The 20,745-nt window shown below is 40.0% G+C and overlaps 1 long non-coding RNA gene across 1 annotated transcript in view; it reads left to right on the plus strand.

Annotated features, from left to right (window-relative positions):
* Positions 1-9,634, plus strand: part of LOC107970461 (uncharacterized) — a 42,078-nt gene extending 32,444 nt beyond the window's left edge. The window contains exon 2 of the long non-coding RNA XR_010155446.1: positions 9,322-9,634. This is a non-coding gene — a long non-coding RNA (uncharacterized LOC107970461). The remainder of the gene's footprint in view (positions 1-9,321) is intronic.
* Positions 9,635-20,745: the final 11,111 nt, after the last annotated feature.

Raw genomic sequence — 20,745 nt, forward strand, 5'->3', positions numbered from 1 at the left:
ATTGTTTGTAACTCAAAGGATAAATTCTTGAGGGGGTGGATACTCCATTTTCCATGATGTGCTTATTTGCAATTGCAAGCCTGCATCAAAGCATTTCATGTACCCCATAAATATACATACTTACTATGTACCCACAAAATTTTTAAAAGTAATAAAATAAAAGCCTATTACAATTTTTGTTAAAATTAATTTGACTCTACAGATTAGGGAAGAATTGACATCTCTATAAAATTGAATTTTCTGACAAATCAACATAGCATATTAAGTACTCCTTTATTTTTGTCTTTTTGAATATATTTCACAGATGTATCATTCTCCCCATTCAGCTTTGCACGTCTTTATTATATTATCTCTTTTTTTTTGTCTTATAGACAGAGTCTCACTATGTTGCCCAGGCTGGCCTTGAACTCCTGGGCTCAAGTGATTGCTCCACCTCTGCCTCCTGAGTAGCTGAAACTACAGGTACATACCACTGTGACCAACTAACACCTCATGTGTTTTATGCTATTATAAGTTATGTTTCTTTAAAATTATATATTCTGATTGTACTAATGTTTTAGTTTTATATATTGCATTTTTGTCAAAATTGTTCAGCTCTTTAATTGGCTTGTATTTTTGTGTAGATTCTCTGCGAAAGACTACGTAGACATCACATCAACTGTGAATAATGACTATTTTGTTTTATCATATCCCATCTATACTCTTCAACTTCCTTCTATTGTATTGGTTAAAACCTCCAGTACAAGATTAAATACAAAAGTTGATGGCAAGTGCCCTGTATTTTTTTTTCTCTCCTGAATTTAAAGGGAATTTTTTCAACATTTCACCATTTAAATATAACATAACATTTGCGGTAGGTTTTTAGTATATGCCATTTATCAGAAAAGGAAATGTCTTTGTATTACTAGTTTGATAAGAATGTTTATCAGGAATTCATGTTGAATTTTATACAACATGTTTTTCTGTATTTTCTTAAGATGATCGTATTATATTTATTCTTTAAATTAAGATTGTAGGCAGAGCTTGCAGTGAGCTGAGATAGTGCCACTGCAGTCCCGCCTGGGTGAAAGAGCGAGACTCCATCTAAAAAAAAAAAAAAAAAATATATATATATATATATATATATATGGTAGTTAATTGTAATACTTGGTTTCTATTGTCAAGCCAAACTCTCATTCCTGAAATGAAATTAATTTGGCCATATGTTATCATCTTTTCCTACTATGTTATTAAATTTAGTTTGCTTATATTTTGTTTAGGATTTTTGTATCTGTATTTATGATTTAAATTGGGTTTTAATTTTTGTTTCTCACATTATCTTTGTCAGTTTTTACTGTGCAATTATGCTGCCCTCATCAAATGAGTTGGGAAATGCTCTGTCTTTTTCATACTTCAGGATATCTTGCATAGTTTTAAAATGTTTGTTCTTTAATGTTTGCTATAAATCACTAAAAAAATCCACATAGGCCTGATGTGTTTTGTGGGAAGATTTTTTGGGGTAAATTTTTAGAGACAGAGTCTTGCTATGTTGCCCAGGCTGGAATGCAGTGGCTATGTACAGACACAGTCATAGCACAATACAGCCTCAAACTCCTGGTCTCAAGGGAATCTCCTGCCTCAGCCTCCCAAGTAACTGAGGCTGCGGGAGTATACCATCACACCCAGCCTATGGGAAGATTTAAAAGTTTCTATTCAATTTACTTCATACTTTTAAGACTATTGAAGTTCTCTGGGTTTTTTCTTTTGAGTCAGTTTTGTTGGTTTATATTTTTCTAGGAATTTGTACATTTCATTTAAATTTTCAAGTGTATTGATACTCTTTATAATATTCTCTAATTTTCTTTTGGTATCAGAAGTATCTGAAGTTACATCTTCATTTTTATTCCTTAGATTTATTTTACGTCTTCTCTTTTTTCTTCCTTGATCAATCTAGCCAGTTTTGTTTTTGTTGATTATTTTGATTATATTTTCATTTTATATTGACCGTGAGTGATATAAGTACTGTGACAATCAAGACACAGAATATTTTTATTACTGTAAAATGGCCTTATGCTGTCCTTTGTAGTCAAACCCTACCCCATCTCTAACCCCTGATATTACTACTGAGCTATTTTCTCTCCCTATAGTTTTGCCTGTTTCAAAATGCTATTTATTGTTTATTATTTACTTATTTTTAAATTTTTTCTGAGTACATAATAGGTATATTTATGGGGTATGTGAGATATTTTGATACAGGCATGCAGTGCCTAATAATCACACCATGGAAAATAGGGCATCCATCCCCTCAAGCATTATCCATTGTGTTACAAACAATCCAATTGTACTCTTCTAGTTATTTTTAAATGTACAGTTAAATTTTTATTGACTAGAGTCACCCCGATGGGCTATCAAATACTAGGCCTTATTCATTCATTTGAACTATTTTTTCTTACCCATTAATCATCCCCAACTCCTCCCCACCCTCGTATAACTATCACGTTTTCTTTATCCATTAATCTGTTGATGGACCCTTAGGATGCTTCTAAATCTTGGCCATTGTGAACAGTGCTGCAACAAATATGGGAACTCAGGTATCTCTTTGATCTGCTGATTTTCTTTCTTTTGGAAAATATATATATACTCAGTGGAATGCTGGATCATATGGTAGCTCTATTTTCAGTTTTTTGAGGAACCTCCAAATAGTTCTCCATAGTGGTTGTACTAATTTACATTCCCACCAAAGGTGTACAAGGGTTCCCTTTTATCCGCATCCTTGCCAGCATTTGCTATTGCCTGTCTTTTGAATATAAGCCATTTAATCTGGGATGAGATGATATCTCATTGTAGTTTTGATTTGTACTTCTTTGATGATCAATGATGGTGAGCACTTTTTATATGTCTGTTGCCATCTGTATGCCTTCTTGTGAGAAATGTATATTTAAATCTTTTGCCTATTTTTAATTGGATTACTAGATTTTTTCCTATAGAGTTACTTGAACTCCTTATATGTTCTGGTTATTTATCCCTGTCAGTTGGTGTATTAGTCTGTTCTTGTACTGCTATAAAGAAATACCTGAGACTGGGTTATTTACAAAGAAAAGAGGTTTAACTGGCTCATGCTTCTGCAGGCTGCCCAGGAAGCATGGCTGGGGAGGCCTCAGGAAACTTACAATCATGGCAGAAGGTGAAGGGGAAGAAGACACATCTCACATGGTCACAGCTGAAGGAAGAGAGAGCGGGGAGGTGCTACAGACTTTTAAGCAATCTGATCTTGTGAGAATTCCATCGTGAGAACAGCAGCAAAGTGGGATATCTGCCCCCGTGATCCAGTAACCTCCCACTAGGCCCCACCTCCAACATTGGGGATTACAATTCAACACGAGATTTGGGTGGGGACATAAATCCAAACCACATCAGATGGGTAGTTTGCAAATGTTTTCTCCCATTGTGTGGGTTGTCTCTTCAGTTTGTTGATTGTATCCTTTGCTGCACAGGAGCTTTTTTTTTTAACTTGATGTGATCCCATTTGTCCATTTTTGCTTTGGTTGCCTGTACCTGTGGGGTGTTGCTCAAGAAATCTTTGTGCAGACTGATGTCCTGGAGAGTTTATCTAACACTTTCTTGTAGTAGTTTCATTGTTTGAGGTCTTAGATTTAATTCCTTAATCCATTTTGATTTGATGTTTCTATATGATGAGAGATAGGGGTCTAGTTTCGTTCTTCTGCCTATGGGTATCCAGTTTTCTTAGCACTATTTATTGAAGAAACTGTCTTTTTCCCAATTGCATGTACATGGTACCCGATATGGTTTGGATCTGTGTTCCTGCTCAAATCTCATGTCAAATTGAAATCCCCAGTGTTAGAGGTGGGACCTAGTGTAGCAGGAGGTGATTGGATCATGGGGGCCAAGTTCTCATGAATGATTTAGCACCATCTCCCTTGGTACTGTATACTGAGTGAGTTTTCACAAGATCTTGTTGTTTAAAAGCATGTGGCACTTTCCCTCTCTCTCTCAGTCCTGCTGCTGCCATGTACAATGCTTGCTCCCACTTTGCCCTCCACTACGAGTAGAAGTTCCCTCAGGCCTCCCCAGAAGCAGTGGCTGCCATGCTTCCTGTACAGCCTGAAGAATTGTAAGCCAATTAAATCTCTTTTCTTTATAAGATACCCAGTCTCAGGTATTTCCTTATAGCAGTGCAAGAATGAACTAATACAATAACTTCATCGAAAATGAGTTCACTGTAGGTGTGTGGATTTGTTTCTGGGTTCTCTATTCTGCTCCATTGGTCTGTGTGTTTGTTTTTATTCCACTACCATGCTGTTTGGCTATTAGAGATCTGTAGTGCAATTTGAAGTCAGGTAATATGATTTTTCCAGTTTTGTTCTTTTTGCTTAGGATAGCTTTGACTATTCTGGGTCTTTTGTTGTTCCGTATAAATTTTAGGATAGTTTTTTTCTATTTCTGTGAAGAATAACATTGGTATTTTAATAGGAATTGCATTGAATCTATAGATTGTTTTGGGTAGTATAGACATTTTAACAATATTGATTCTTCCAATCCATGAACATGAAATATCTTTTCATGTTCTTTGGTGTTCTCTTCAATTTCTTTCATTGGTGTTTTATAGTTTTCATTATAGAGATCTTTCACTTCTTTGGATAATTTCTAGGTATTTAATTTTATTTGTGGCTATTGTAAATGGGATTACTTTTTAAATATCTTTTTCAGATTATTCACTGTGGGTATATAGAAATGCTACCGATTTTTTAATGTGGATTTTGTATCCTGCAACTTTACTGAATTTATCAGTTCTGATAATTTTTTGGTGGAGTCTTTAGGTTTTTCCAAATATAAGATCATATCATTTTCAAACAAGAGTAATTCGACTTCTTCCTTTTCAATTTGGATGCCTTTTATATCTTTCTCTTGCTTGATTGCTGTAGATAGGACTTCCAGTACTATGTTGAATAACAGTGGTGAAAGTGGGCATCCTTATCTTTGTTGTGTTCCAGATTTCAGAGGAAAGGCTTCCAGTATTTCCCCATTCAGTATGATACTAGCTGCGGGTCTGTTAAATATGGCTTTTAATCTGTTGAGGCATGTTCCTTCTATACAAACTTTTTGAAGGCTTTTATCATGAAGGGATGTTGAACTTTATCAAATGCTTTTTCAGGATCAGTTGAAATGATCATATGGTTTTTGTCCTTCGTTCTGTTGATATGATATATCACATTGATTGATTTGCATATGTTACATCTGAGGGATATATCCCACTTGGTCACGATGAATGATCTTTTTAAGTGTTGTTAAACTCAGTTTGCTAGTATTTTGTTGAGGATTTTTGCATTAATGTTCATCAGGGATATTGGCCTGTAGTTTGGATTTTTGGTGTGTCTTTGTCTAGTTTCGGTGTCAGAGTAATACTGGCCTTATAGAATGAGTTTGGAAGTATTCTTTCCTCTTCTATTTTTCAGAATAGTTTGAGTAGGATTGGTCTTAGTTCTTCTTTAGATGGTTGGCAGAATTCAGCAGTGAAGCCATTGGGTCCTGAGCTTTTCTTTACTGGGAGACTTTTTATTATGGCTTCAATCTCATTACTTGTTCTTGGTCTGGTCAGAGTTTAGATTTATTCATGTTTCATTCTTGGTAGGCTGTATGTGTCTAGGAATTTGTCAATTTCTTCTAGATTTTCCAATTTATTGGCATATAGTTGCACATAGTAGCCTCTAATGACCCTTGGAATTTCTGTGGTGTCTGTCAGTTGTAAAGTCTCCCCTTTCATCTCAGATTTTACTTACTTGGATCTTCTCTGTTTTTTTCTTAGTCTGACTAAAGGTTAAACAACTTTTTGTGTCATTGATCTTTTGTAATTTTTTTTTTTTTGAGATGGAATCTCGCTCTGTTGCCCAGGTTGGAGTGCAGTGGCGTGATCTTGGCTCACTGCAAGCTATGCCTCCCAGGTTCACGCCATTCTTCTGCCTCAGCCTCCCAAGTAGCTAGGACTATAGGTGCCTGCCACTACGCCTGGCTAATTTTTTTTGTATTTTTAGTAGAGACAGAGTTTCACTGTGTTAGCCAGGATGGTCTCGATCTCCTGACCTCATCATTTGCCCACCTTGGCCTCCCAAAGTGCTGGGATTACAGGCGTGAGCCACTGTGCCCAGCCATCTTTTGTAATTTTTAAAATTTCAATTTTATTTATATCTGCTCTGATCTTTATTATTTATTTTTTTTCTACTAATTTTGGTTTGGTTTGCTCTTGCTTTTCTTGTGCTTTAAGATGCATTGTTAGATTATTTATTTGAAGTTTTTCTTCTTTTTTGATGTAGGTATTTATAGCTATAAACTTCCCTCTTAGTGCTGCTGCTCTTGCTGTGTCCCATAGCTTTTGGCATGTTGTGTTTCCATTTTCACTTGTTTCAAGAAATTTTTCAATATCTATCTTAATTTCTTCATTGAACCACTGGTCTTTCAGAGCATATTGCTTAATTCCCATGTATTTGTATAGTTTCCAAAATTCCTCTGTTATTGATTTCCAGTTTTATTCCATTGTTGTAGACAAGATGCTTGATATTATTTCAATTTTTGGAATGTTTTAAGACATGTTTAGTGGCCAGACATATGGTCTGTCCTTGAGAATGATCTGTGTGCTGAGGCAAAGAATGTGTATACTGCATCCATTGGATGAAATGCTCTATAAATAGCTATTAGATCTATCTGTTCTATAGTGCAGATTAAGTTTGATGTTTCTTTGTTGATTTTCTTTCTAGAAGATCTGCCCAATGCTGAACGTGGGATGTTGAAGTCAAGCTATTATTTTATTGGGGCCTATTCCTCTCTTTAGCGCTGATAATATATGTTTTATATATCTGAGTGCTCCACTGTTAGGTGCATATATATTTACAATGGTTCTATCCTCTTGCTGAATTGACCCTTTTATTATCATATAATGATCTTCTTTGTCTCTTCTTATAGTCTTTGTCTTGAAATCTATTTTATCTGATATATGTGTAGTGACTCCTGCTCTTTTTTGGTTTCCATTGGCATGGAATATATTTTTTCATCCATTTATTTTCAGTCTATGTGTGTTGTTATAGGTGAAGAGTGTTTCTTGTAGGAAACAGATCTTTGAGTCTTCTTTTTTAAATCCATTCAGACACTGTATGTCTTTTGGTTGGAGTGTTTAGTCCATTTACATTCAATGTTGTTATTGATAAGTAAGGACTTACTCATGCCACTTTGTTATTGGTTTTGTGGTTTTCTCTTCCTTCCTTCTTTTCTTTCTGTCTTCATTTTAGTGAAGGTGATTTTCCCTGGTGATATGATTTAGTTTCTTGCTTTAAATTTTTTGTATATTCATTGTATTTTATTTTTGGTTTGAGGTTACCATGAGGCTTGCAAATACTATCTTATAACCTATTATTTTAAGGTGATAACAACTTAACACTGTTTGCATAAACAAACAAGCAAGCAAGCAAAAAGAAAACTAATAAAGACTCGATGGCTTAAATTAATACTATGGCCTTTTAAGTTTTTGTTGCTACTATTTATATCTTATCCCTCAGCTTTTGTTTGTCTGGGAAAGTATTTATCCTTCATGTTTGGAGGTTAATTTTGCCAGATATACCATTCTAGAGTAAAATATATTTTTTTGTCCTTCAGTACTTTAAATATGTCATGACACTCTCTTCTGGCCTGCAAGGTTTCCACCATAAAGTCTGCTGCTGGATGTATTGGAGCTCCATTGTATGTTATTTGTTTCTTTTCGGCATGTTATTTGCGGCAAGTTAGGCAAATGCCAGGCCATTTTTAAATGACCCCACAGTGAAATTACAAACCACCAGAGCCCTGAACCCAGCTACTTTACTTCTTCCTACCAAAGAACCAAAATAACCTATGCATAATTGTTTAGAAGTTATTGATCAAGTATTTTCCAGCCATCCTGATTTAAAGAATATAGCCACGCTGCATGTAGATTGGACATTTTTCATAGACGGGAGCAGCCTGGTAACCAATGGAAGAAAGAATGCTGTATATGCTATGGTGACCTCTTAAGAGGTAGCAGAGGCAAGGACTTTACGTAGGAACCTCTGCACAGAAGGCAGAGCAAATCACCCTTATAAGAGCCTGCAGTTGTCCCAAGGTAAAAACACCAACATCTATGCTGACTCTAACTCTAAATATGCATTCATGATAGTCCATGCTCATGGGGACATTTGGAAGGAGAGGGGATCACTGAAGGCTGTCAATACTGAAATTAAATATGCCACACAAGTACTGGAATTACTAGAAGCAATAAAGGCTCCACAGGTGGTTGCCGTAATGCATTGTCTTGGCCATCAACACAGCAATTCCAAAATAGCAAAGGGAATGCCTTTGCAGACCACACTGCCTGGCACTTAGCCAGCATTGAATTCCAGACACCTCTAATTCCTCAAATAGATTTAACAGGCTTTAGGCCCCAATATAGTCCTTGAATGAGAAAAGTGCAGAAAGCAAGGGAGTTGCTTTAAATAAGGAAGGCTTGAAAGTAAATAACAAGGGCCTAATTTGGATACCGGCTCAACTTGTCCATCCAATGTTAAAGTGTATCCATGATAGCACACACTATGGGTGAGAGTGTTTGTTAGCCTTCATTCAGTGGTATTAGAGAGGGAAAGGGCTAAAAGCTAATTTGGAAAATACAGTCCAGTGCTGTTATCTGTGTGCTAGAAATGAACCTAACAATCACAGTTGAGGACAACCCAGACATCAAAACAGAGGAAAATACCCACTGGAAAATTGGCAAATAGACTTTCCTCAAATGCCACCCTCCCGTGGAGGATACAAATACCTCTTAGTTCTAGTAGACACCTTCTCTGGCTGGGTAGAGGCTCACAGAATGAGCAACTGAAGTAATTAAAGTTTTCTTAAAGGAAATCATACCTCAGTATGGGCTTCTGGACATAATTCAAAGCGATAATGGGCCCTCATTCACATCTGACATAACTCAATAAGTAAATAAGGCACTTGGAATAAAATGGAAACTACATTCGGTGTGGAGACCTCAATCTTCCGGACAGATGGAAAGAATGAATCTAACACTGAAAACAATCATTGCCAAACTGTGCTGGGAAACCCAGTTAAAGGGAATTCAGGTACTCGGCATTGCACTGCTCCGGGTAAGGGTAACCCCCAAAGTGGGATTAAGTCTCGTCTCTACAAAATTATATTTGGGAGACCCTTTGCTGCTAATCCATCTCGGGTTACTGAGGCACCCCTTAACAGGGAGTTAACTATTAAAAACTGTGTTACTCACTTGGGACAAACTCTTAACCTTTTGCATAAATTTGCTTTCAACAGGAGCATTGTGAACTCTGAAGAACTGTGCCACACATTCCAGCCCGGTGATCAAGTGCTATTAAAAGAATGGAAAGAAACAGACCCTGCTTCCCAGCTGCAGGAGAAATACAAAGGGTCCTATGATGTGCTGCTAAGCACCAGTTCAGCACTGAAACTGGTGGACATCAAGCCATGGATCCACTACACATGATTTAAAAAGTTCCTGCAAGAAGAAACATCCACGACAGAGGACACCAAGGCCACTGAATGGGAGATGGAACCCCTGGAAGGCCCAAGATTTCTGTTCAACAAATGACAAGATTTTCCCTTATAATATTTTTCCTTTCTGCTCCTTTTGTTGTTAATGCCTCTACCTCTAACGTTTTCCTACAATGGGCACACAGTTATGCAGATGGCTTACAACAAGGAGACCCTTGCTGGGTCTGTGGTTCGTTACCTGTCACTAACACCATGGAGCTACCTTGGTGGGTCTCCCCGCTACAAGGGAAAGACTGGGGTTTTTTTACAAAGCTTTATAGGGGATCTTAAACAATGGACAGGGGCACAGATGACTGGGGTAACTAGAAAAAACATTTCAGAATGGCCTATAAATAAAACTTTAAATGAGCCGGGGCATGATAAACCATTCTCAGTAAATGAGACAAGGGATAAAGTAATAGCCTTTGCCATCCCCTTGTTGGATACCAAGGTGTTTGTCCAGACTTCCAGACCTCAGAACACTCAATATAGAAATGGGTTTCTCCAGATATGGAATGGGTTCATTTGGCTGACAGCCACTAAGGGACACTTAAGCCAGGTAGCTCCCTTATGCTGGGAGCAAAGAAATCACTCCCTTGATAACTGGCCAAACACAACTCGTGTTATGGGATGGATTCCACCTGGACAGTGCCGACATACTATACTGTTACAACAAAGGGACCTATTTGCCACAGACTGGTCTCAGCGACCTGGCTTGAATTGGTATGCTCCCAACGGAACCCAGTGGCTCTGCAGCCCAAACTTATGGCCTTGGCTTCCCTCAGGTTGGTTAGGACGCTGCACTCTAGGTATTCCCTGGGCACAAGGACGCTGGGTAAAAACCATGGAAGTCTATCCTTATCTTCCACATGTGGTTAACCAAGGGACTAGGGCCATTGTTCACAGGAATGATCACCTACCCACAATCTTTATGCCCTCAGTAGGTTTAGGAACTGTAATACAGCACATAGAGGCTCTAGCCAATTTTACCCAACGGGCCCTAAATGACAGCCTCCAAAGTATTTCTCTCATGAATGCTGAAGTGTATTATATGCACAAGGACATCTTACAAAACCGAATGGCCCTAGATATGTTAACTGTGGCTGAAGGAGGAACCTGTGCCCTCATCAAAACTGAATGTTGTGTGTATATTCCCAATAACTCTAGAAACATTTCCTTGGCCTTAGAGGATATGTGTCGGCAAATCCAAGCCATCTCCAGCTCTGCACCGTCACTCCATGACTGGATAGCATCTCGGTTTAGTGGAAGACCTTCCTGGTGGCAGAAAATCCTCATTGTCCTTGCCACCCTCTGGAGCGTAGGCATAGCACTGTGTTGTGGACTGTATTTTTGTCGCATGTTTTTCCAACACATTCCCAAAACTCATTCGATTATATTTCAACAGGAACTTCCTTTGAGCCCCCCAAGTCAGGAGCATTACCAGAGCCAAAGAGACATCTTCCACTCTAACGCCCCCTGACAACAACCCTATTCAGCAGGAAGTAGCCAGAGAGACTACGTCGCCCATTTCTCTTTAGTCTGCTATGTTACAGTTTACACTTTTGTACTAATCTTTAATGAATTAATGCTTAAAAAAAGTAACTGACATGATAGGAATCATGCACAAATTGTGGGGACTGTGGCAGGCCAGGTCTCCGTTAGCAACCAGAACAGTCAGTTTCCACTAACCCTCTACTGTAATTCTGATGAATGTGTAAATTAAACATTAGTAGTTGGAGAAACTGGTGCCTTAATACAAGGGCTGAAATGTGAAGACAAACCCATTAAGACCCCACCTGGGTTTTCTCAGACCTTAAACCCTGATAAAATAATGAAGGCATTTTTACACACACCTTGTACAAGGGCCCATTTAAGATTAAGTAATCTTTCCAAGGTTCTAAAGAAACTTTCCAGACCCCAGACCCTAGTTAAAGATTAGATTGGGTGAAACACTCCTAATGGCAGGTGCACATCCACATGTAGGCATATAGCTTGAATGTATATAAGGCCTGAAGAAAAACTTGTAATTTTGAGTGGTCTGGTGAACTTCCCTGACCTTCTCCCTGTGGCCGGTTACAGAAGTAAACCCTCTTCTTTACCAGTCTGTCCACATCTCATTAATTAGACCATGAGACCAAGCAGCCAGACCCGTTTTGTCCAGGTACAGGTGGAGCAGTCAGAACATACACATTTATCAATTAAGTTCACCATCCTGTATAGACATGATTCGTGGTGTCCCAAAACAATTATGATAGTAACATGAAAGATCACTGATTACAGATCATCATAATAGGTGTAACAATAATGAAAGCTTGGAATATTACAGGAAGCACCAAAACATGACAGAGACAGGAAGTGAGCACATGCTGTTAGAAAAATGGTGCTGAATGCAGGTTGCCTCAAACCTCCCTTTTTTTTTTTTTAAATGCAGTGTCTGTGAAATGCAATATAGCAAAGCGCAATAAAAAAGGCATGCCTGCATATATCCTCTTCTTCATATGTAACAAGATAATATAGAAACTTCACTGTCCCTTTTTTACTTACTGGCAGAGACTGCTGGTTATTACCAGTATCTATTCTCTACCTCTTCCTTCATAATAAAGCCTCAGACTTACAGCAGAGTATATGGCTGCCCAGAATAAAGAATATATTTCATAGTTTGTGTGGCAGGAACACTTAGTCCTGTGACTAAATTCTGGCCAATGAGATGTAAACACCAGTACAATATGGCTGCTGGTACACGTTCTTTTCTTCTTTTTCTGTCATCCTCATGCCTGGGATGCAGATATTATTTCTGAAGTTCTATTCCCTATCTTTGCCTATGAAGACAAGGGCCACATCACAGGGAAGATAGAGCACTGACCTAGGTGGGTCTCAGGCCCTCAAGAGCTTCATGGAGCAGAGCTGCTACACTAACTCCCTACATCCACCATTATAAACAAGACAGAAATGACTCATCATCAAATAAAATCATGGAATCAAAACTTTTAAGTGTTGATCTTGTAATTTTTTTCATTTTGTTCTTCTTCATAAAGTGTGCAACATTGTGTTTGAGAGTGCCAGTTTCAAATCACATGTGTTTTCAAATGACATGAAGAATAGCTATAAAGACAGTTGGTTTATTATACTAAATTTGTAAATTTAGTACAAAGGAAAGAGTGTACTATTGAGAGGTGACAGCATGCTGGCAGCCCTTACAGCCCTTGCTTGCTCTCGGCGCCTCCTCTGCCTGGGCTCCCACTTTGGTGGCATTTGAGGAGCCCTTCAGCCCACTGCTGCACTGTGGGAGCCCCTTTCTGGGCTGGCCAAGGCCGGAGCTGGCTCCCTCAGCTTGCAGGGAGGTGTGGAGTGAGAGGCGCGAGCAGGAACCGGGGCTGCAGGCGGAGCTTGTGGGCCAGCTGGATTTCTGGGTGGGCGTGGGCTTGGCGGGCCCCCACTTGGAGCAGCCAGCCGGCCCTGCCGGCCCTGGCAATAAGGGACTTAGCACCCGGGCCAGCGGCTGCGGAGGGTGTAATGGGTCCCCCAGCAGTGCCAGCCCACCAGCACTGTGCTCGATTTCTCACTGGGCCTTAGCTGCCTTCCCGCGGGACAGGGCTCGGGACCTGCAGCCCGCCATGCCTGAGCCTCCCACCCACTCCATGGGCTCCCGTGTGGCCCCAGTCTCCCCGATGAGTGCCGCCCCCTGCTCCACGGCACCCAGTCCCATCGACCACCCAAGGGCTGAGGAGTGCGGGCGCACGGCGTGGGACTGGCAGGCACCTCCACCTGCGGCCCCAGTGTGGCATCCACTGGGTGAAGCCAGCTGGGCTCCCGAGTCTGGTAGGGAGGTGGAGAACCTTTATGTCTAGCTCAGGGATTGTAAATACACCAATCAGCACCCTGTGTCTACCTCAGGGTTTGTGAATGCACCAATCAACACTCTGTATCTAGCTACTCTGGTGGGGCCTTGGACAACCTTTATGTCTAGCTCAGGGATTGTAAATACACCAATCGGCACTCTGTATCTAGCTCAGGGTTTATAAACACACCAATCAGCACCCTGTGTCTAGCTCAGGGTTTGTGAAAGCACCAATCGACACTCTGTATCTAGCTACTCTGGTGGGGCCTTGGAGAACCTTTGTGTCCACACTCTGTATCTAGCTAATCTGGTGGGAGGTGGAGAACCTTTGTATCTAGCTCAGGGATTGTAAATGCACCAATCAGCTCCCTGTCAAAACAGACCACTGGGCTCTACCAATCAGCAGGATGTGGGTGGGGCCAGATAAGAGAATAAAAGCAGGCTGCCTGAGTCAGCGGTGGCAACCCGCTTGGGTCCCCTTCTACACTGTGGAAGCTTTGTTGTTTCACTCTTTGCAATAAGTCTTACTACTGCTCACTCTTTGAGTCCACACTGCTTTTATGAGCTGTAACACTCACCACGAAGGTCTGCAGCTTCACTCCTGAAGCCAGCGAGACCACAAGCCCACCGGGAGGAAAGAACAATTCCAGACGCGCTGCCTTAAGAGCTGTTAACACTCACCGCGAAGGTCTGCAGCTTCACTCCTGAGCCAGCGAGACCACAAACCTACCAGAAGGAAGAAACTCCCAACACATCCGAACATCAGAAGGAACAAAACTCCAGACGCGCCACCTTAAGAGCTGTAACACTCACCGTGAGGGTCCGCGGCTTCATTCTTGAAGTCAGTGAGACCAAGAACCCACCAATTCCGGACACACTATTACTGGGACTGGAAGGTTCCCCCAAGACACAGCAACGGGTTTGTTGGCTGTCAGGTAGAGACCCATAGCTGGGCTTTTATGAGGGAAATACTCTTGGAGACCATCGGCTAACACCCCTCACCTCCAATTTACAAATGAAGACACCGTATCCCACAGAGTTTCAGGTAGCCTGCCTTAAACGGCAGAACCTGTTTTACAGTCTAGCTGCAGCTTCATTCCATGATTGGGTCAAATCATGTCTTCTTTAGCCTCAGTTTCTTTACCTGTGATAGGAGATACATGACAATCTTGCAGAGATGTTATAAATATTAAATAGGCATTTTCATATCCCTACACAATCCCTAGCACAGAGGTGCTCAAAAATAGCCCTTTCCTCCCTTGACTGCCCTGCCCCAAGATTTTGTGGCACCCAAACTTCCACATGCCTCCTTCTTCAGCTGTTATGTCCTCCTAAATAGTCTCAAAGGATTGTTTGCTGAGGGATTTGGCTCTTCAACTTCTAGACACAGGATCAAATTCCTCCCATGTAAATCTGCAGCATTAATTCTTAAGTAAGATCTCCACAAACGTGATAAACTCATGATTAAGGACTAGCTTCAGCAACAACAGTGGTAAAGCTGATATCAGCAGGTGTTTGAAGCCCAGTGCTTGGCTGAGTGTTCTTCGTTAATCCCTGATTTCAAAGAAAGAAATTATCTTTGCCTATTTACTTTGCCTGAGTGGTTTGCTCAGGTCAGCAGAATCCTATTAATTATAGAATTGGACAAATATTAGCTCTCTCTAAAGCTTCTTGCTGTGCTGAAACTTTATGTCTTAGAGTGTTAGTTTAGATAGTTTCTGAATTGGATTGGAGGCATTATACAGGCTTAGGCTATATGGTAGTTTTATACGCTCTCTTAAACTCAATGTATTATGGTTTATTACCTCCATAAATTTTCCTAACATCAGCTTTTCCTTAACCATCTTCTTTGGCCATTTGCATCTTACTAATGACTACTTTCTTTGTTTCTAAATAGTGAGTCCGTTTAGGGTAGGCCTCAAATTGTGAGCTTTGTCCTCTGCAATACTTAAAACAAGTGCTTTGCTTATAGTAGGTGCTGAATGAATAAGTGATTGGATAAAGAAACAAATTAACAACACATGGACACAGGGAGGGGAACAACACACACTGGGGCCTGTCAGGGGAGGGTGGGGGAAGGGAGGAGAGCATTAGGGAAAAGAGCTAATGCATGCTGGGCTTAATACCTAGGTGATGGGTGATAGGTGCAGCAAACCACCATGGCACACGTTTACCTATGTAACAAACCCGCACATCCTGCACATGTACCCCAGAACTTAAAAAAATAAAATATAAGCACATAAATATTCAAAAAAGGAACACTGAAAATAAATATCCATTAAATCTTAAAAAAAACAAATGAACAAGCAAATAGGTTTTTCTCAGGGTTTTGTTTCATATATTAAATATATTCAGCCATGTCACAAAAGAAATTTGTGGATTTAAGAGATCATAATCCCATCATGAAAGACCTTTCTTTAAACTCTATTTTTAAGAACTGAGTTCAATATTAATTAAGAATAAGCTTAGCAGAGACTGAGAGGAAGCTTAAAATAATAGTGACTTGAACAAAAGTGTAATTCAGTATAATTTTTTCTCATATTGAGGAAGCTCAGAGGTCTATCTCCAGGACTGGTATGGCCCCATGATGACAGGCACTCAGGCTTCTTTCACCTTCTAGTACTGCTAGCCTCAAAATGTGGCTTCTACTTCATGGTCTAAAGTGGTTGCTCAAACTCCTGCCATCATGTCAGAATTCTCACCTGATGGAAAAATGAAGAATACACTCTCTTCTTTAAAAATACTTCCTATTCTACCAGAGGTACAAAGAGGAGCTGATACCATTCCTTCTGAAACTATTCCAATCAATAGAAAAAGAGGGAATCCTCCCTAACTCATTTTAAGAGGCCACCATCTTCCTGATACCAAAGCCTGGCAGAGACACAACAAAAAAAGAGAATTTTAGACCAATATCCCTGATGAACATTGATGCAAAAATTCTCAATAAAATACTGGCAAACCAAATCCAGCAACACATCAAAAAGCTTATCCACCATGATCAAGTGGGCTTCATCCCTGGGATGCAAGGCTGGTTCAACATACACAAATCGATAAATGTAATCCAGCATATAAACAGAACCAATGACAAAAACCACATGATTATCTCAATAGATGCAGTAAAGGCCTTCGACAAAATTCAACAGCCTTTCATGCTAAAAACTCTCAATAAATTAGGTATTGATGGGACGTATCTCAAAACAATAAGAGCTATTTATGACAAACCCACAGCCTATATCATGCTGAATGGGCAAAAACTGGAAGCATTCCCTTTGAAAATGGGCACAAGACAGGGATGCCCTTTCTCACCACTCCTATTCAACATAGAGTTGGAAGTTCTGGCCAGGGCCATCAGGCAGGAGAAAGAAATAAAGGGTATTCAGTTAGGAAAAGAGGAAGTCAAATTGTCCCTGTTTGCAGATGACATGGTTATATATTTAGAAAACCCCATCGTCTCAGCCCAAAATCTCCTTAAGCTGATAAGCAACTTCAGCAAAGTCTCAGGATACAAAATCAATTTGCAAAAATCACAAGCATTCCTATACACCAATAACAGACAAACAGAGAGCCAAATCATGAGTGAACTCTCATTCACAATTGCTTCAAAGAGAATAAAATACCTAGGAATCCAACTTACAAGGGATGTGAAGGACCACTTCAAGGAGAACTACAAACCACTGCTCAACAAAATAAAAGAGGACACAAACAAATGGAAGAACATTCCATGCTCATGGATAGGAAGAATCAGTATCGTGAAAATGGCCATACTGCCCAAGGTAATTTATAGATTCAATGCCATCCTCATCAAGCTACCAATGACTTTCTTCACAGAATTGGAAAAAACTACTTTAAACTTCATGTGGAACCAAAAAAGACTCCACATTGCCAAGACAATCCTAAGCCAAAAGAACAAACCTGGAGGCATCATGCTACCTGACTTCAAACTATACTACAAGGCTACAGTAACCAAAACAGCATGGTACTGGTACCAAAACAGAGATATAGACCAATGGAACAGAACAGAGCCCTCAGAAATAATACCACACATCTACAACCATCTGATCTTTGACAAACCTGACAAAAAACAAGAAATAGGGGAAGGATTCCCTATTTAATAAACGGTGCTGGGAAAACTGGCTAGCCATATGTAGAAAGCTGAAACTGAATCCCTTCCTTACGCCTTATACAAAAATTAATTCAAGATGGATTAAAGACTTAAATGTCAGATCTAAAATCATAAAAACCCTGAAGAAAACCTAGGCAATACCATTCAGGACATAGGCATGGGCAAGGACTTCATGTCTAAAACACCAAAAGCAATGGCAACAAAAGCCAAAATTGGCAAATGGAATCTAATTAAACTAAAGAGCTTCTGCACAGCAAAAGAAACGACCATCAGAGTGAACAGGCAACCTACAGAATGAGAGAAAATTTTTGCAATCTACTCATCTGACAAAGGGCTAATATCCAGAATCTACAAAGAACTTAAATTTATGAGAAAAAATCAAACAACCCCATCAAAAAGTGGGTGAAGGATATGAACAGACACTTCTCAAAAGAAGACATTTATGCAGCCAACAGACACATGAAAAAATGCTCATTGCTGGCCATCAGAGAAATGCAAATCAAAACCACAATGAAATACCATCTCACACCAGTCAGAATGGTGATCATTAAAAAGTCAGGAAACAACAGGTGCTGGAGAGGATGTGGAGAAATAGGAACACTTTTACACTGTCAGTGGGACTGTAAACTAGTTCAACCATTGTGGAAGACAGTGTGGCAATTCCTCAAGGATCTAGAACTAGAAATACCATTTGACCAGCCATCCTGTTACTGGGTATATACCCAAAGGATTATAAATCATGCTGCTATAAAGACACATGCACACGTATGTTTATTGCGGCACTATTCACAATAGCAAAGACTTGGAACCAACCCAAATGTCCATCAATGATAGACTGGATTAAGAAAATGTGGCACATATACACCATGGAATACTATGCAGCCATAAAAAAGGATGAGTTCATGTCCTTTGTAGGCACATGGATGAAGCTAGAAACCATCATTCTGAGCAAACTATCGCAAGGACAGAAAACCAAACACCACATGTTCTCACTTATGTGTGGGAATTGAACAATGAGAACACTTGGACACAGGGTGGGGAACACCACACATCAGATCCTGTTGTGCAGTGGCGGGAGTGAGGAGGGTTAGCATTAGGAGATATACCTAATGTAAATGATGAGTTAATGGGTGCAGCACACCAACATGGCACATGTATACATATGTAACAAACCTGCATGTTGTGCACATGTACCCTAAAACTTAAAGTATCATTAAAAAAAAGAAAGTTCCCTTAAACAAATGTGCTCAACATTAGCTAGTTTTCTTTTCAATTGCCTCTTTCTTCTAAAAGTAGTGTGTTAAAAATTAGAGGGATTGTGTTTCCCAGTTGACAGAGGATTAATTTTATGTAGGAATTGTCACACTTGTGTTTTGAAAGAAAAAAATAACTTCTTAAAAAGTGTCAGTTACACATTGGGGCTGTGCAATGACAATCATGTCTGGGTTCAACAATTCATTTTTTAAAAACAGCTGGGGGAAAACAGTGTTATTTCTTGTCCTAATATTTAAATATCAGCTGCTAGAATCAATAGGAAGGAGGGAGGCCAGGAAGAAGGAGGACAATCTTTGGAATACCCTGAATTCCAATGATGACCCAGAATCTTATAGCATGTCATGCTTTGGGGACTTAAGTTGTCTGGAAAGCTGTGAGTCTCAGTTTTCCTGGGATATGGGACTTCGATGGATTTAGGAAACAGAATCTTTATATTTGTCAGACTTCTCAAACCACAATACTTTTTTGGCATTTGCCCAACATTTTAATTTAATAAGAATGTCTTGAATCTTTAAAAGTTTAGTATTTTTAATCTTTAAAAACATTATCTTTAACTAAAATATCTTTCCAAGTATTTGAAATAACATTTACATGATAATGTATTTCCTCCAGTTTGGAAGTTCCTTCCCTTTCCCCAGTGCCTCTCTGCCTTTGTCAAGGTTGGCACCTCTTGCCTTTGAAATATAGGAAAATTAACAAATCATGGAGCTAAAAGTAGGAGATGAAAGGGTATAGAGACAAAATATCTGATGGTGACAATCTTTAATTTCAACTGAAGCCAGTTCTATTCCCAAACTGTTCCCAAAATACTTTGTCTTCTGGAGAAATGTAGTCATCAAAGTCTAAACACAAACTGGGAGTAAAGGCTAAAATTTTATTCATTTAAAAATGCTACTTCACAGTGTATTTCAGCAACTAACACTTCAGATTAAATTGGTATATAGTTTAAAATATGCACCTATCTCTTCTTGTTAAAAAAATGCCTATGCACCTATTCTTAGTAGCTTTAAGGGAGGTTTGAATCAATGAGAACGACTAGGCTTTCTGGCAAGGCAGCTGTCATTCAATGAATCTTCTAGTTACTCGGTATTCAGTATGATGTGATCAACTAGAAATGAAATCAGTCAAGTAGGGCTTTGTATCTGGAGGCAAGGGACAGCAGTGAGGAGAAGTAGTTCCCAGGGGGATGATGATACGGACATGGAGGCAGGAGAGCAGGGTCCCTGGTGAGGGCTCCACCCTCATGCCTGGACCTGCGGCCCTAAATGAGAACAGGCATTCCTGTTTTTCACCCAAATGCTGCCTTTTGGCCTGCCACACTACCCTATCCTGTGTCCATATAAACCCCAAACCCCAGGTTCCACAAGCAGAAGGGTGGCAGAGTGGAAGAGCAGCAGAGCAGTACAGCAGAGAAGGAGAGAAGAGAGGAAGCATATGAACGTTGAGAGGAGTCTGGCTGTGGACAGTCAGAGAGATCAGCCGCAAGATGGCCAAACTCCAGGGGAAGATCATCTTCCCACTCCATCCCCTCTCCAGCTACCCATCCTGCTGAGAGTCACCTCTAACACTCAATAAAATCCTCGTATTCGCCATCCTTCAAGTCCATGTGGACTTGATTCTTCCTGGACACTGGACAAGAATTTGAGACATACTGGGTGCAGGAACCCAGAAAGGCCGTCACACTGAGCTGTTTAATACTTAAGTCATCCCCAGACAGCAGGGCTAAAAGAGCATTGTAACATCCCTAGACACTGCCATGAGGCTGGAGCCCAAAAGCACTTGCCCTGGCTCCTGCACCTGCTCACCTGCCTACTCCAATCCCGTAAGGGGTTTGAGCACATGATGGCAAATGTGTCACACACCTGTCACAAGTCCCATGAAGGGGTCCAGAAAACTCTCCTGTCTCAATGACAGGATGCAGGTAGTGTCTACCCTGCTTCTGCCCAGTGGG

The sequence above is a fragment of the Pan troglodytes genome, chromosome 2, assembly GCF_028858775.2.
Source record: "Pan troglodytes isolate AG18354 chromosome 2, NHGRI_mPanTro3-v2.0_pri, whole genome shotgun sequence".
NCBI classification, from domain to species: Eukaryota; Metazoa; Chordata; class Mammalia; order Primates; family Hominidae; genus Pan; species Pan troglodytes.